Raw genomic sequence first — 13,980 nt, 5'->3', positions numbered from 1 at the left:
AAGGCCAATTTCATGTTTACCAAAGAACAAGGACCACATCTGGTTCATCTAAACTTTATAAGAAGCGTGTCTTAATGTCCCTACTTTAAAGAGAAAAGAACAATAAGAAAAAGGCTGTGATAAATCAGAGAGGACTGTGCAAAGATGGAACCCATCCTTGACAAGGCTTTGGCAGAAAAGGGGGCCACACATCAGTTGACTTCATTTCATTAGCTGTTAATGAATCTTTCCTGGACCAGGTGCTCGGCCAAATGCCTGGCTCTCACAATTGATGGACCAGTGTCGGTGTTTCTGAGACGGAAGAGCTCAAGACTGAATCCAGTCAACATAGCCCATTAGGCCGTGAATTGCAAAGTGGGTGGGAGAATCCAACATGGCAGCTGCCTTCAGACAGACAGTGGCCAACAGAGATATGAAAAGATGTCCAGCATCTCTAGCAATCAGGGCAAGGCCAATCAAAGCAATGCTAAGATTTCATCTGCTCAGTCAGAATGGCAATTATCAAGAACACAAATAACAACAAATGGTGAGGATATGGGGGGAAAGGGTACACTCATCCACTGTTGGGACTGCAAATTAGCACAACAACTCTGGAAAGTAGTTTGGAGATTCCTCAAAAAACTAGGGATGCAATCACCATATGACCCAGCTATCCAACTCTTTGGTATTTTCCCAAAAGAATTAAAATCAATGTACTGTAATGATATAGCCACATCAATGTTTATAGCCCCACAATTCACAAGAGCCAAGTTTTGGAACCAGTCTAGGGGTGCATCAGCAGATAAATAAATAAGGACAATGTGGCATACACACATGACGGAGCTTCACTCGGCCATAAAGAAGAATGGAATTATGGAATTTGCCCGCAAATGGATGAAACTGTGGAACATCCTGTTGAGTGAAATAAGCCAGACTCAGAGAGCCAAGGGCCGAATGTTTTCTCTCCTTTGTGGAAGCTGGGGAGAAAGAAGGTGGAAGTGGAAAGGGGATCAGATATCAGGAAATTCTAGGGAAGATGGGAGGGAAAGGGGGATGGGAAAAGGGAGGAAATATGGAATGAATTTAACAAAATCACATTTTGTACACATATAAACATACCAAGGGGAATCGCACCTTTATGTGTATGTAGAAACTACCCTTCAAAAAATGAGTAGATGAACCAAAGGGAGATGAGTAGGGGAAGGAGAATAGAGGGAGGGAAGAGAGGAGGAAAGGGAGGGGAGAGAATAGGGAGGAAATCAGACCCCATGCATGTGTGACTTTGTCGAATGAGCCTGACTACTATACATAGCTGTAATGCTCTTAATTAACAAACGCAACATAAAAGGGTGACAGGGGAAGGTCCCATTCATACTCAGCTGGGCTGCAGGGTGCAGAGACAGCCAGGTCTTTCCTCAGCAGACACGTGGGCTGCCGATCTCCAAAGAGTTCAAAAGACCGTTTCTTCCCCTGCACCCCCATTCCCACTAAGCCTACTATGGACGTGTAGCTGTAGCTGTCCATCGGCCCACCTTACACGGGGGGTGTTTCAATAGGATAAATGATATCTCACCACACTGTGATTCTTAGTACACCGTCGTTTCCCCCAGTATTCAAGCCATACAGCCAGCGTGTTATACTGATGTGGGTACAGGCACAAATGGTGAAGAAGAGCCTGAAACCCTTCTTAAGGTCAATTACAATGGAGACTGTCCTGAAGGGCCCGTGGGCAGTGGAGCCAGTGAGATCTCATGAGGAACCTTAATCTTTCTTGATTTGCAATCACAAGCAAAACTTTCCTGGAGCCGCTTTTTGTAAAAGCTTATATTAAATCAGAATAAATAAGCCCAACCAGTCCAAAAGTAACCAACAAACCTATGATTCTGTAACTGGGGACTTTCCAATGGAACAGACCAAATCAGGCAGCAGAGTATTTTCTGGAAGTCCACAGAGTATTTTTTTTGTTTGTTTTATTTCCCTGTCTGCCCTAAGAAAGCCCCTCCCTGGTGTCTCCTGGTGTCCCTTGGGCCGTACTCCCCAGCGACTTCTGGTTTGGGGTACGCTGTTCGTGGTTCATAGTTTGCTCAAATATACTTCTTAAAATTTTATCTCTGCTGACCTGTGGATATCTTTATTTTTTTAATCTGCAAAAAAAATTTATAAAACTGTTAACAGGTTTGTTCTTATTCTAATAAATTAAAGTTTTCCCAAACTGAGAGTGTAGTAAGAAATAGATCAGGATCAGACTTGGAAGGAGTGAGATGTTGGAGGGACCCTGAAAGGGCTGCGTGAGCGCTGACGTGGACCCTGAGAAGCTCGGGACATCAGAGAGGAAGGAGATGGTGGTCTTCTGTCTGTCTCTGATAAAACACCAAGAGCGGGCAGCATTTCACAGTGTCCTGGGCCCGGCTCAGCAGGAACAGGGGTGGAGCCGAGTGGCTGGGAGACCTCAGGGCAAGAAGGCCCGTCCTCACCCAGTCCCCACGTGTCCCTGCAGGATAAGGGCACAGAAGCCAGTGAAAGAGAAAGCTAGCTTTGGCATGAGAATAAAGTAGACACGCAGTGGGCTGCTGCTGGGCTCTGTGGGCTGCGGAGGGTGCCTTTACCATCTGTGTTCTGGGCCAGCAACTCAGAGGCACATAGATGCCATCTGACTCAGTGCCACGGTTCCATGTCCCACTCACCCTGACCCCCAAGGGATCTCACTGCTCCTCTGGGGCCAGGGTGTGTCAGCTGGAAGGCTTTCTGCTACAGTCACCTGCACCCAAGCAACAGTAGCTTAAAGCAGTGGTTCTCTACCTCGAGTGGACACCAGCAAACCTATAGGTCTTATGACAGTGAAAATTGCCACACTCACTGATAGGGTTGCTGACTCGGGACCTTTAGGGCTGAGTCAGAGGATTCATCTTTCTAATAAGATCTCTGGTATTATGGGTTGAGCTGTGCCCATTCCCAGAATTCTGTTAATATCCCAGAATGTGACCCACCCGACCTGTGACTTTGTCGTGACACCCTAGTCTGCTCCTGCTGGCCCAGGGACCCCACTTTGAGAACCTATGACTTACAAGCACACTAACTGTGAGCAGGAGTGGGACAGCCACTTAGGCCACCATGAACTGGAGACCTTCCCATCATGCTCCACTGCCACCCTTACCCAGGATGCCCCAGGGCTCACAGATGGCAGCACCACCGTGAAGGTCAACTCCCCAGTTGCAAGTGGTCCACACCGGAAGCAGGGGCGCCGAGGTGGAAAAGAAAGTGCGTCTCCTAACACAGCTCGGCCTTGCAGGAAGGAAGGCCTTGCCCGCAAGCCTGGCAGGGGCTTCCTTGGCATCCTCCTGGCTGCACTGGGCCTTCGGGGCATCCTCAGGGCCAAGGGACACTGTGTGGCCAGGCGCCATTCCTTTCATTTTCTCAATGTGATCTTGAGCTCAGAGGTAACCTTGGGTTTGACTGGACTCAGAGCTCAGTGAGGACGGCCTCCATCCCTTAGCCCTCTGTTCCTAGCGTTTTTCTTTGGCCTTCTTCATTGTCTCGGCTAAAAGCTCAGCGTATTATACAGTGTCTTTGAATTTCTCTTCTTTTGAATTTTGAATAGTGTATTTTCCTTTTCTTTAGAGCCAAACACTGATATTTGTGCCCTATGAAGAAAATCAAGTAACACAACATTGATTCGGGGGTTTGGTGTCTGTTTATTTTTAATAAAAATAAAATTAAATTAAAAAACTGATGAGTGGCTTTCTCAAAACACGCTGGTAGAAATCATCTTTGGAGAGAATGGAAATTTTGCAAATCCTGGGAGCTCCTAGACCCGGGGACCAGGGATATCCTTCTCGATGCCTCTCCTTTATTTATTTATTTTAATTTAGGTGAAATTGCCATAAACATAAATCAGCCACTTTAAAGTGAAAAATTCCATGACACTTAGTATGCTCACAGTAACCTCCACATCTATCTAGTCCCCAAATATCTTTACTGTCCCAAAGAAAGCCCCACTCCCATCACATCGCTCCTCCCCTGCCCCTCCCCCAGGTCACAGGAACCTGCCAATCTGCTTTCCATCTCTCGGAAATACTTGACATTTCCCCCACCATTTTTCTTTCCTTTTGTGTGTGTGTGTGTGTCTTTTTTAATAACCAAGCTGGGGACACCCAGATTGAAGTCCACAGTGCAACCTCAGCAGGTATGCCCTTGCTCTCTCCAGGCCCCTTGATCTGAAGCAAGAGAGACCCTCGTTCAGTAGTGAGTGGATACCATCAAAAGGCTTTGCCTCATAAGGAAAACCTGCTAGTTATTCTCCACTGACTGGGCCCCAACACCCTTCCCCATGTCACCCAGAGAGCTGACACTGGGACCTTAGCTTTTCATAGACGGTCCAAGGTTTCCACAGGAAGCTGCTTCAATGCGTCACTGTGATGTGGTGACTGGGAAGGAGCTGTCTGCCTCCGTGTCTCCGTGGCCCCCGCAGGTGACTTCTTGTGCATCCTTTTAGCCTAGGCACATGCTTCCCAGACGACCCTGGGGGCCCTTGGGCCAGAGGAAGCGGGGCTGGCTGTGGAGAATGAGCGGTGCTGGCCACGGAGGTACCATTAGCTCAGCGAGACTGTTTCACCATCTCATGAAATAATGGTCTGCAAGAGAAATGAGCTCTGTGAAGGGGCCTGGGAGACTCTGCACTTGTAGAATGAGATCTGTACCGGTTCGACTCATTAGCCAAGGAAAGAATCTCAGCTGGAGCTTAGGGGTGTCTCTAGTTGTTCCATTGAGACCTCACACCCTAGGAGCTTCCAGAAAATCCATGGAGAAGGGCCTCTGTTTTCTCGGCAGGAGGAGGCGATGATTCAGAGGCCGGTTCCCAGCACGCCTTAGTCAAGGCCATCTGGGGACTGGGCATCTGTCCGAGCTGTGCTCCCATCCGTGCCCTCTGAAACTGATTGGAAGGGTGGGGGACCAGCAGAGGGTGAGACTGAATTTGACAGCTGCCCGAGGGGAGGGAGAGGCAGGCCAAGGGACAGGAGGGATTTGTAGCAGCCTTGGGAACAGTCACATGGGTTGTGCCCCTTCAGGGATCACTTCCTGTCCGCCCCTCGAGGGAAAGTCTGGTGGCTTCGCAGCACTGTGATGTGACATGTTAAACACAGCAGCAGTGTTTTCAGGTTTCTCTTTCTGCGGGAGGTGTTATTTGAGGGGCAAGTGGTCTACCAAGACTCCTGTGGTCCTTTCCAATATCCACCATGTGCAATGACCCAGCCTGGCCAGGAGTTCTCCCTCCATCCTCCCACTGGGGCTTTAGTTAGAGTTGGAGTCTTGCTGTAACGCAGAAGTCACAACTAGCTGCCTTCTGGCCCAGTCCCCTGATTGCTTTGTGTTTGGTCCCTAAATGCCTTCAGACATTGAACGAGTCCATGGTCTCTTTAGCTGTGGTTCTTAGTTGTTAACATCTGCATCAGCGCTAGCTGGATTAGACAGAAAAGCATGTAGGACAGGGTGCTGGGGACTCAGGCTTCAAGAGGAGTAGAGTTGGAGTTAGAACCTCAGACCCCGGAGTAATGACTAGACTCTTCCATGGGGCCTCCCCAGAGAGGACCACATGTCACAGCCCTTGCATGAGGCCTTGCTCTGGGTGCCAGGGCCATGCATCTCCTACCCCAAATCTACCCCTTTTGCCAGAGAGCACGTCCATTTGTCCTATTTCAAATCAGTTGCATGTAGCTGGAGCCAATTGGCTGAGATTAATCACATGACCTTATGCTGGCAGCAAAGGAGGCTGGGAAAGTGAGTTTCTGGTTTGTGCCTTATAAGATGGTGCACATAGTAGGTCTATTCGCTCATTGGTGCTAGGTAAGACGGATGCCCAGATGCTTGCTCATGCTTCTTTTTAAAGACAAGATGATCTTTACATAGAGAGGCATCTGATTTCTCTCAAACTTCAAAAGATCTGGCCAAGGCCCGTTGGGGATTTCGCGTGACAGTGACCGTGAGGGCCGGCTGCTGCAGAACGCTGCCCCACTCAGTGGGCACCTGCACTAATGCCCCTCAGGCCAGTCCCAGTTCCCTGCACTCACACATCCACAAACTGCTTGCCCCTCTGTCCCATCAAACCAGACCCCGTTGCTGCCTGACTCCTGAGGCCTCTTCTCTTGCCTGTGTGTCCTGGGCTTGGCCAGGGGATGGCCTAGAAAACTGCTCCCTCTGTGGCTAAAAACGAGCTGCCTGCAGGTCTGTGGGCTTCTACCAACGCAACATCCAAGGAGCACCAGAAGGGTCCTGGTTCCACACATGGGGGACTCGGGCCCTGCAGGACTCTCCCTGGTGTGGGACAGGGCAGGGGCTGTGGCAGGTCAGGCTTTCTACATGTAACACACCAGGTGAGGCCGACTGTCCAGAACCTGCTGTGAGGCGTCCCCGGTGAGGGAGCTGGTAACTGAGTCCCTGGGACAGCGGGAAGTGCAGGGCCCAGGGCCCCAGGCGAGGGTTGGACAGTGCGGATGAAGGCTATGCAAGATGACGTTGATGACCAGCTAACTTGGATGGGCTGTCAGAGTGGCCCAGGCCACGCTCCTGGCTGTGACTTCAGGAAATTTAAGAGATTGTTCCTACATCCTCATTATCACACACTGATATTTAGGGAAGATTTATGTTCCAATTTGGGAAAGCATTTATTTTGTTCTCCTGGGACAAGTTTGTCAGGGAGAAAACCTGCTTCTGTTTCTAGCAAAGAGAGATAAAATAAATGTTTAGGAGCAGAGTCTGTTTACTTGAGTGAGAAATTTCAGGCTGTAGAAGTGAAATAGAATACTTCAGAATGTAGAAAATCCTTCAGCTTGGCAGCTGAACATTCATCATTGTTTTCTGTTTTTTTTTTTTTTTTTTTTTTTTAAGTAATATTCCTGCTTATGTGTATCTAAACTCAAGCTGAACAATGAGTTCTGGGTTGCAAAATAGGACTTATTTGTTGCACCTGTCTGTAAGTCTTTATCCACTCCTTGTTTGGGGTTTTGAAATTATACTGAATTAAATCCAGTGATGTCCACAACTTCAAGATCTAGTAATACAGAGAACAAGCCATGATCATAAGCAATCATATTTCAAAGAACTGGTATCAGCAAGTGGCAAAAACCAGCTATTAAATGTTGGAACGTCAATTCTTTGTAAATAGAGGGGAAATAAGGGAGTAGGCATTCTACAGAGAACGGAGAGGCCTCGAGAGACAGAGATGCTAAGTTCTCACCCACGCTCATCGTTCTTTTAAATATTTCTAGTGGTATCATTTTGTTTATCTTTATGTGGTGCTGAGGATTGAACCCAGTGCCTCACCTATGCTAGGTAAGCACTCCACTATGGAGCCATACCCCAGCCACCCATCTACACTCTTTATGTGGACATCCACAGGTGACCCTGCTCCGCGTGGCCTGATCTTCTGGCTTACCTGGCAGCTTGAGAGCAAGCTGTACCATGGCATAGGCACAATGTGAGGCCCAAGTAAACCAGACGTCCATTGTGACATAGATATTTCCTCTTCAACAGTAGCCATACATTAGTTATATTTAACCAAGAACTGCTGAAACTTTATATATATATATATATATATATATATATATATATATATATTCCTAAAATTAAAAAGTGAACGATTGTTAGTGTCACCTGTAGCCACCTGCAGACCCATCAGCTCCCTGCCAAGCAGGAGTGGCTGTGGAACTGCAGACACGTGGGGATGGTGGAGGGCGTGTTTCCAAGGACAGAGGCCTGAGGCCCCGCATGCGCCCCTCTGTTCCTGCCTTCACCCCCCACCCCATGTCACCCAGATGCAGCCATTCCAAGTCCACCTGGCTCAGCGTCTCACTCTCAGGTGGCTCCTGGGCCTCGGCCTGCCCACCTGGAAAGGGGGACCTGCCTTAGGTGCTGAAACCCGGCCCCTTCTCTCTCTTTCCCCTGCAGTCAGTCCCCTGCTCTCCTCCCAGGTAAGGGTTCCGTAGGCTGCTGATGCCATTGCTCTTCCTGCGGCCTCTGTCCTCACCCCAAACTGTCAACCTGAATCCAATCAGGAAAATCCCAAAGGGTCTTTTCTCCCAGGAAAACTTAGCCGAGACCCTTCAAAGGTACCAGTGCCTTAAAAAGCAAGAGATGAGGGGACTCTAAGTTAGCAGAAGCTGATGAAGCTGTGGCAAAGGTGACTCTGGATTCAAATGGGCTACAAAGGGGATGTTTGAAGCAATCGGGGTGCTTCTAGGGGGGAAAGTCACCTGTCACAGAATTGACCATCTTCAGCTGCATGCAGTCCACTCACAATGCTCTACAGCCACCAGATGTCTGTGAGCCAGATCATTTCACCACCCCCAAGAGACACCTGGAGACCATGTGACACTGTTCCCACCGCCCTGGCCCCGCCCTGGAGATTGAAGACATCTTACTATAGACTCAGTATTAACTGATATTGTTGACATATCTTGGGTGCAATTAGGTTGTTCTCTTTATGGAAGAAGCGTCTTGATTTTAGGAATGCACGTGGATCATTAGGAGTGAAATAACTTGTCTCTGTTACTTTCAAATGGCCCAGAAGCTCAAAAAAAGAGAGTCCCCCCCCCAAGCTCCCCACCCCCTGCACACTTTGTGTATATTTAGAGAGAGGTTGAAAGTGTAGGTGGCAAAATTTTAAAGGTAAAACTGCTTGGAGATCATATAGGCTTTCATACTACTATTCTATAGTTTTTATACTAACTTTTCCAGTTTTAAAAACTTGTTGGGAAAAAAACATGTTGAAAAATGTCAATGTCTGAACAATACCCCAATCCAATTATGTCAGCCTCTAGGTGCTCCTGGATATACTGGTATCTGGGGAAATATCTCCAGGACGGCCTGTGGCCGTGGAGATCTGCAGTCCCACAGCAACGGTCACCTCCCAAGCCTGTTTCTGCTTTTTCCTGTTCTCTTTGTGTTGAAGCCTTGCCTGTTTCCTGTGGCCAAGTGTGATACTCATCCTGCCCCAGGGCCTTGGCACTTGCTGTTGGCTGGGCCTGAATAGTCTCTGTCTTCAGAGTAGGGGCTGCTTCTTGCCACTCAGGACTTGGCTACTTCTCCTCTTTCATCCTGTCCTCTCTTGAGGCCAGGTACCAGCCCAGCCTCCCTTCTCCAGCTCTCTGTGACATTGTTTTAGAACTGATCCGGTGTGGTTTTTCATCTTTGAACTCCCATGTATGGATTTCCAAACTTGACTATCTGCTCCGCGCTCCCTCCTAGTCATCACTGTGCCTTTGTACTCCCGACGGCTCCCTGAGGAGCTGCTTCCAGGTGGAAGGTCCACAACACACTTAATTAACGTAGAGCAGATGCCGGGGCCAGGGCGAGGCGAGCTGTGACTATGGGGAGAAGCTTTCATGTTCTACAAAGACGCCCCGGTATCTCAGGGTAGGGCAGGCACAGACCGCCACAGGGTAAGAGCACTTTCACACTCTGCTGTCATGGCCCTGTGAGGGACAGCCTCGCGGGAATGCTGAGGGAAGGCTCCCAGAGCTGTGTGGCCCTGGCTTGGCTCTGGTTTTCAGGGGGGCCACGTTCAGGCAGCTGCCTCATTTAGACAGAAGTGTTCTCCACTCCTCTTTGGCTGGTGACAGTGACAATAGAAGTCTTTCTGGTTTGGAAAAAACACCCAACAAGCCAGGCACGGTGGCACTTGACTGTAATCCCAGCAGCTTGGGAGGCTGAGGCAGGAGGATCGCAAGTTCAAAGCCAGCCTTAGCAACTTAGCAAGGCCTCAACCAACTCAGCAAGACCCTGTCTCTAAATAAAATATTTTTTAAAGGGCTGGGGATGTGGCTCAGTGGTTCAGTGCCCCTGAGTTCAATCCCCAGTACCAAAAAAAAATAAAAAAGACCCAGCTAGCCTTGGTGGTCTCTCCTGGCACAGCCCAGGAACCCCGACCTCCACTCCTATTGCTCTCCAGATACAGTTCCTCCGATTACTACTGGGAGAATAGCATTAAGTCAGGACCAAGGAGTTCATTAGGACATTCTGTTTTTCAATCTGCAGAGTTAGGGAGGGGATTAAAAAGACAATGTTGGAAAAGTATACAGAAGCTTAAAGACCTTATCGGGGTCTCCCTCCACAGGGTTAATAGAAGCCACTTAGAGTCTACTCAAAAATCAGTTCAAAGCTACCTGCACCTGGAAAAGCCCCAGACAAAATTCTGAGATCCAGTCACCTGGCAGGCATTGCTGCAGAGTCCTTAATTCCTGAACCATCTCTAGAAGAGCAGGTGAAGGGCCCGTTGCTATGGAAATTGCTGACTTTTTTTTTTGCATAAGAAAAGTTAAAGAGAATGTTACATAAAAACATACCCACAACTTTTTTTCTCCCCTCCAGATTGCTATCATTTTGGCATCTAATTTAAACAGAGCGGCAGTGTGCACATTCAAACAGAATTGAACAAACAGATTAAAAGAGAAGAGTGCAATTTCTAAGACTCGGTGGCCTCTTTCCCTGTCTCATCTCCGGGGTCAGGTGCTCCCGGCTCCTCACTGTTCCTCGGCCATGACGGCAGACACTAAGCAGAGCCCTCCCTAGTGTCACGAGCCATGTGGCACTCCTCCGCGCATTTGAGGTGCTGTTCTTGGTGCTGGGGTGACCTGTGTCCTGGGAAGGGGCCAGGAGCCCAGGGAAGCAGGGGTCCCTGCTCCTACTGTGGCTCTTGGTTGTGCCCCTGCTGCACCGAGGTTCGTCTCCTTCCCCGTCTTCTCAATGGAGGGCTCCCCCCATGCCCTCAGAATGTTTTCCAAACCTCCAGCGACAGCCTCTCTCCATGTTCCAGCACTTACCGAAGTCTGTGTGGAATAGGAATGAACACTGCCTGATGGGGTCAGTGGTGATTAATGAGCGCTCCTGGAATGTTCCCCTGGCTTCTAGAACATTCTGTCTTCCAACACACAGCCCAGCCCCTGTTTAGAGAACATGGAAGCAGAGACCATGACAGAGCCACCCAAGAACCACAGTGATTGAGTTGTGATGAGTTGGAGGTGATTAATCTCCGTCACCTCCCAAGCTGCTTCCAAGGTCCTCTTTCCTCCCACATGGAAAGGGAGACGCAGAGAATTGTACGAGCTTGGCCCTGCTCCATATGTGGATCAAGATTCCCTGCTTTCCCTGATAGGGCAAGGTGGTCCCGTTTCCAGCAGGTTGATTGGAGGCTTCTGCCTCTGGCCAGGGCAAAACCATGGGTGCTTCCAAGTCCAGAGCCCTCAGACCCTAACCCAGCGGCACAAGAGTCGGCTTGTTTGCCAAGCTTATGTCTCAGAACTAAGAAGCTGTGGACCCCAAGCCACAAGGGAAGCAGAGAGATCTGTCAGTCCTTTGGGTGAGCACACTGCAGACAAAGGGGTCCCCCCAAGAGGGAAGAGTTCCTGAGACAGCCAAGAGTACACATCCTAAGGTCAACGAGGACAGCACTCAATGCTGGGGACGCACTAGGAGGACCACCCTTTGGAGATCCTCAGACACCCCCCTGTGTTCCCCAAAGGCATCTATACTTCCTCATCATATTAATTTCATCAGCCATTTAGTGGGCGTGTACCAGCTGGACTCAGTGGTCACCATAAAATAAATCAGCACTTGAAGCGCACTAGTCCTGCAGACCTCTGAGCTCACAGGACATCTTTGTCCCTGAGGGCTTTGAGCTCCTCCTAGCAGGCGTGATGCCTGTGCTCCAGGAGAGCTGGGTGGTTCAGGCACTCTCAGCCCCATCCGTCCTCACTCAAGAGGTGGCATCAGAAGAAGCAGCCCTTTTAAAACTAAAAGGCCTGATGACACTTCCATACGTTGCCTCTGGGGACAGATGGTCCCACTGTTTCCTACCAAGTGGTCCAGAGCCAGGAGACTCAGACTCCCACAACTAGGCAGGAATCAGAGAGCCCGCTCTGTTGAGCTCTCTGGGGGTGGGTGGACACAGGCACAATGCAGGTGACCTTAGCAAAAGATGAGTCATGGACGGGCAAGAGTGGGGCTTGGTGTCCCTGGGGTAGATCTGGAACAATAGGGCTCAGGGAAGAGCAGCAGGGGGGGGAATGGCCTCCTAGTCCCTCTGTCCACTTGCTGGACATCCCTCTCTTTCTGTGGATGAAGTATATGGGTCACATCCTCCAGGGCCATATGACAGCAGGGAAGGGAATCCGTAGCTCTTTCCACCTCAGGTTCCTGAAGATCATCTCAGCAAGACTTCAGGCAATAGAGAGGCTCTTCTCTCCAAGGAACTTGGTGCCTCTCAGAAGGAAATGGGCACAGAGGTCCTAAAGCCCATGTTTCATAAAGAAGGAACTGCACCTGATGGCCTGGGTGGTGTGGAGAGGAGGTATATAAATAGTTAACAACCAGCCAGGGAGGGAAGGCAGCCCTTGTCTGCAGGTGTGCCAGGCTCCCCGGTGCAGAGGCTCCCACCAAGGCCAATGCGAAGTTACCAACCAACTCACCAAATTCTTAAAAATGCAGCATGGGGCTTTCAGAAGCAAGACTCAACCCAGCACATCCCCAGTGCATGGTGTTACTTCAATTGCTTGTTAAAATCATCCTAATGTAACCCCTATAGCGCATCCGCCCAGCTTCTGAGGTGATGTGCCTGAAGTGATTTAGTTGGAAGAATCGAGAGCATTTGTTTGGAAATCGACTGAAGACCTTTTTTTAAAAAGACTGGCCTGAAGTCAACAAAATGGTCAGGTACAACAATTTATCCATGCCAGGTCCTTTCTCTGTGCTTCCTGGGGGTCTTACTGTCTCAATAAGTCCTCACGAAAGGCCTCGGCAGTGGAGGTCACCATTGTAACTATCTTTAGGTTACAAAGGTGGACACTGAGGGTGTTAGTTTTTGCATCCCTATGACCAAAATGCCCGACAAGATCAACGTAGAGGAGGGAAAGTTTATTTGGGGCTCATGGTATCAGAGGTCTCAGTTAACTGTTGGCTGACTCCATTGCTATGGGCCTGAGCGAGGCAGGACATCATGGTGCCAGGGCATGGAGAGGGCAAGCTGTCAGCTCATGGCAGCCTATAAGCAGAGAGAGAAAGAGTGGAGCCAGGGGCAAGACATAATTAATCCCAAGGGCATGCCTCAGTGACCTACTTCCTTCCGCCATACCAACCTGCCTACAGTTACTATCCAGCGGTCCACTTCAAGTCATTATCCATCAAGTGGATTAATCCACTTGACGAGGTTACACTCTCATCTTTGCCTAACAGCATCCCCTCTGAACCTTCCTGGATTGTGGGTCATGCTTTCAAAACACGAGCTTTGGGAAAGCATTGAAGATTCCAACTGCAAGACTGAAGCTCTGAAGCGAATTCATTGTTCCCAAGTCACCAGGGAATGGTTCTGGGAGCACGGATTTTGGTCCCTGTCACGTATCTCCTGGGCTTTTTGCAGAACTACCCTGAATAGTACCTTAGAAACATCACTGCTCAACCTTGCAATCCTGTGCTCTGTGACTTGGGCTGTGTTCAACGGGATTGTTCTTCTGACCAGGCTGGCTCCAGAGAGGCTGGACTGTTGGCTGGCAGGACAGGGCCTCCAGGTGTGTGTCATGCGTGACCAGCAGACCAGCCCAGGGTGTCTAGATGGCCATGCAGGGCTCCGAGGAGAACAGCAGTGACCAGGCCCTGCATGGTGGCTAGCACTGCCTTGCCTCTGCCACCTTCTCTGGCCTGGGCAGTCCCAAGGCCAAGCCCTGCTCAGAGATGGGGAAAGAGATACCCCTTCTCAGAAGAAGGAGCCTGCAAGTCACGTTTCTAAGGATGGAAAGATGCCCACTCTGTCCCTTCCACCAGGCGTAACCTGAGTGTGCGAGTCTGTGCTCCCCTGGGTCTGCGGTTTATCACGTGGCCGAGCACACAGGCTGCAGTCTGGGCCGGAGGGCTTTGATATGCTTGCAAAGCATTTGAACAATTAAGACATTTTATGTACAAATCTGGCTTTCTGTTTTAAAAATCAGGAAATCTGAACATTGGTCCATTTCATTCTCT

The 13,980-nt window shown here is 49.5% G+C and overlaps 1 protein-coding gene and 1 pseudogene across 1 annotated transcript in view; one reads left to right on the top strand and one right to left on the bottom strand.

Annotated features, from left to right (window-relative positions):
* Tmem132c (transmembrane protein 132C) overlaps window positions 1-13,980 on the top strand; it is a 273,283-nt gene that overhangs the window by 105,459 nt on the left and 153,844 nt on the right. The gene's annotated exons all lie outside the window — the stretch shown is intronic.
* Window positions 6,863-7,002, bottom strand: LOC114105514 (small nucleolar RNA SNORA40; annotated as a pseudogene).

This window comes from Marmota flaviventris, chromosome 1, assembly GCF_047511675.1.
Source record: "Marmota flaviventris isolate mMarFla1 chromosome 1, mMarFla1.hap1, whole genome shotgun sequence".
NCBI classification, from domain to species: Eukaryota; Metazoa; Chordata; class Mammalia; order Rodentia; family Sciuridae; genus Marmota; species Marmota flaviventris.
This window is presented reverse-complemented; position numbering and strand designations above follow the sequence as displayed.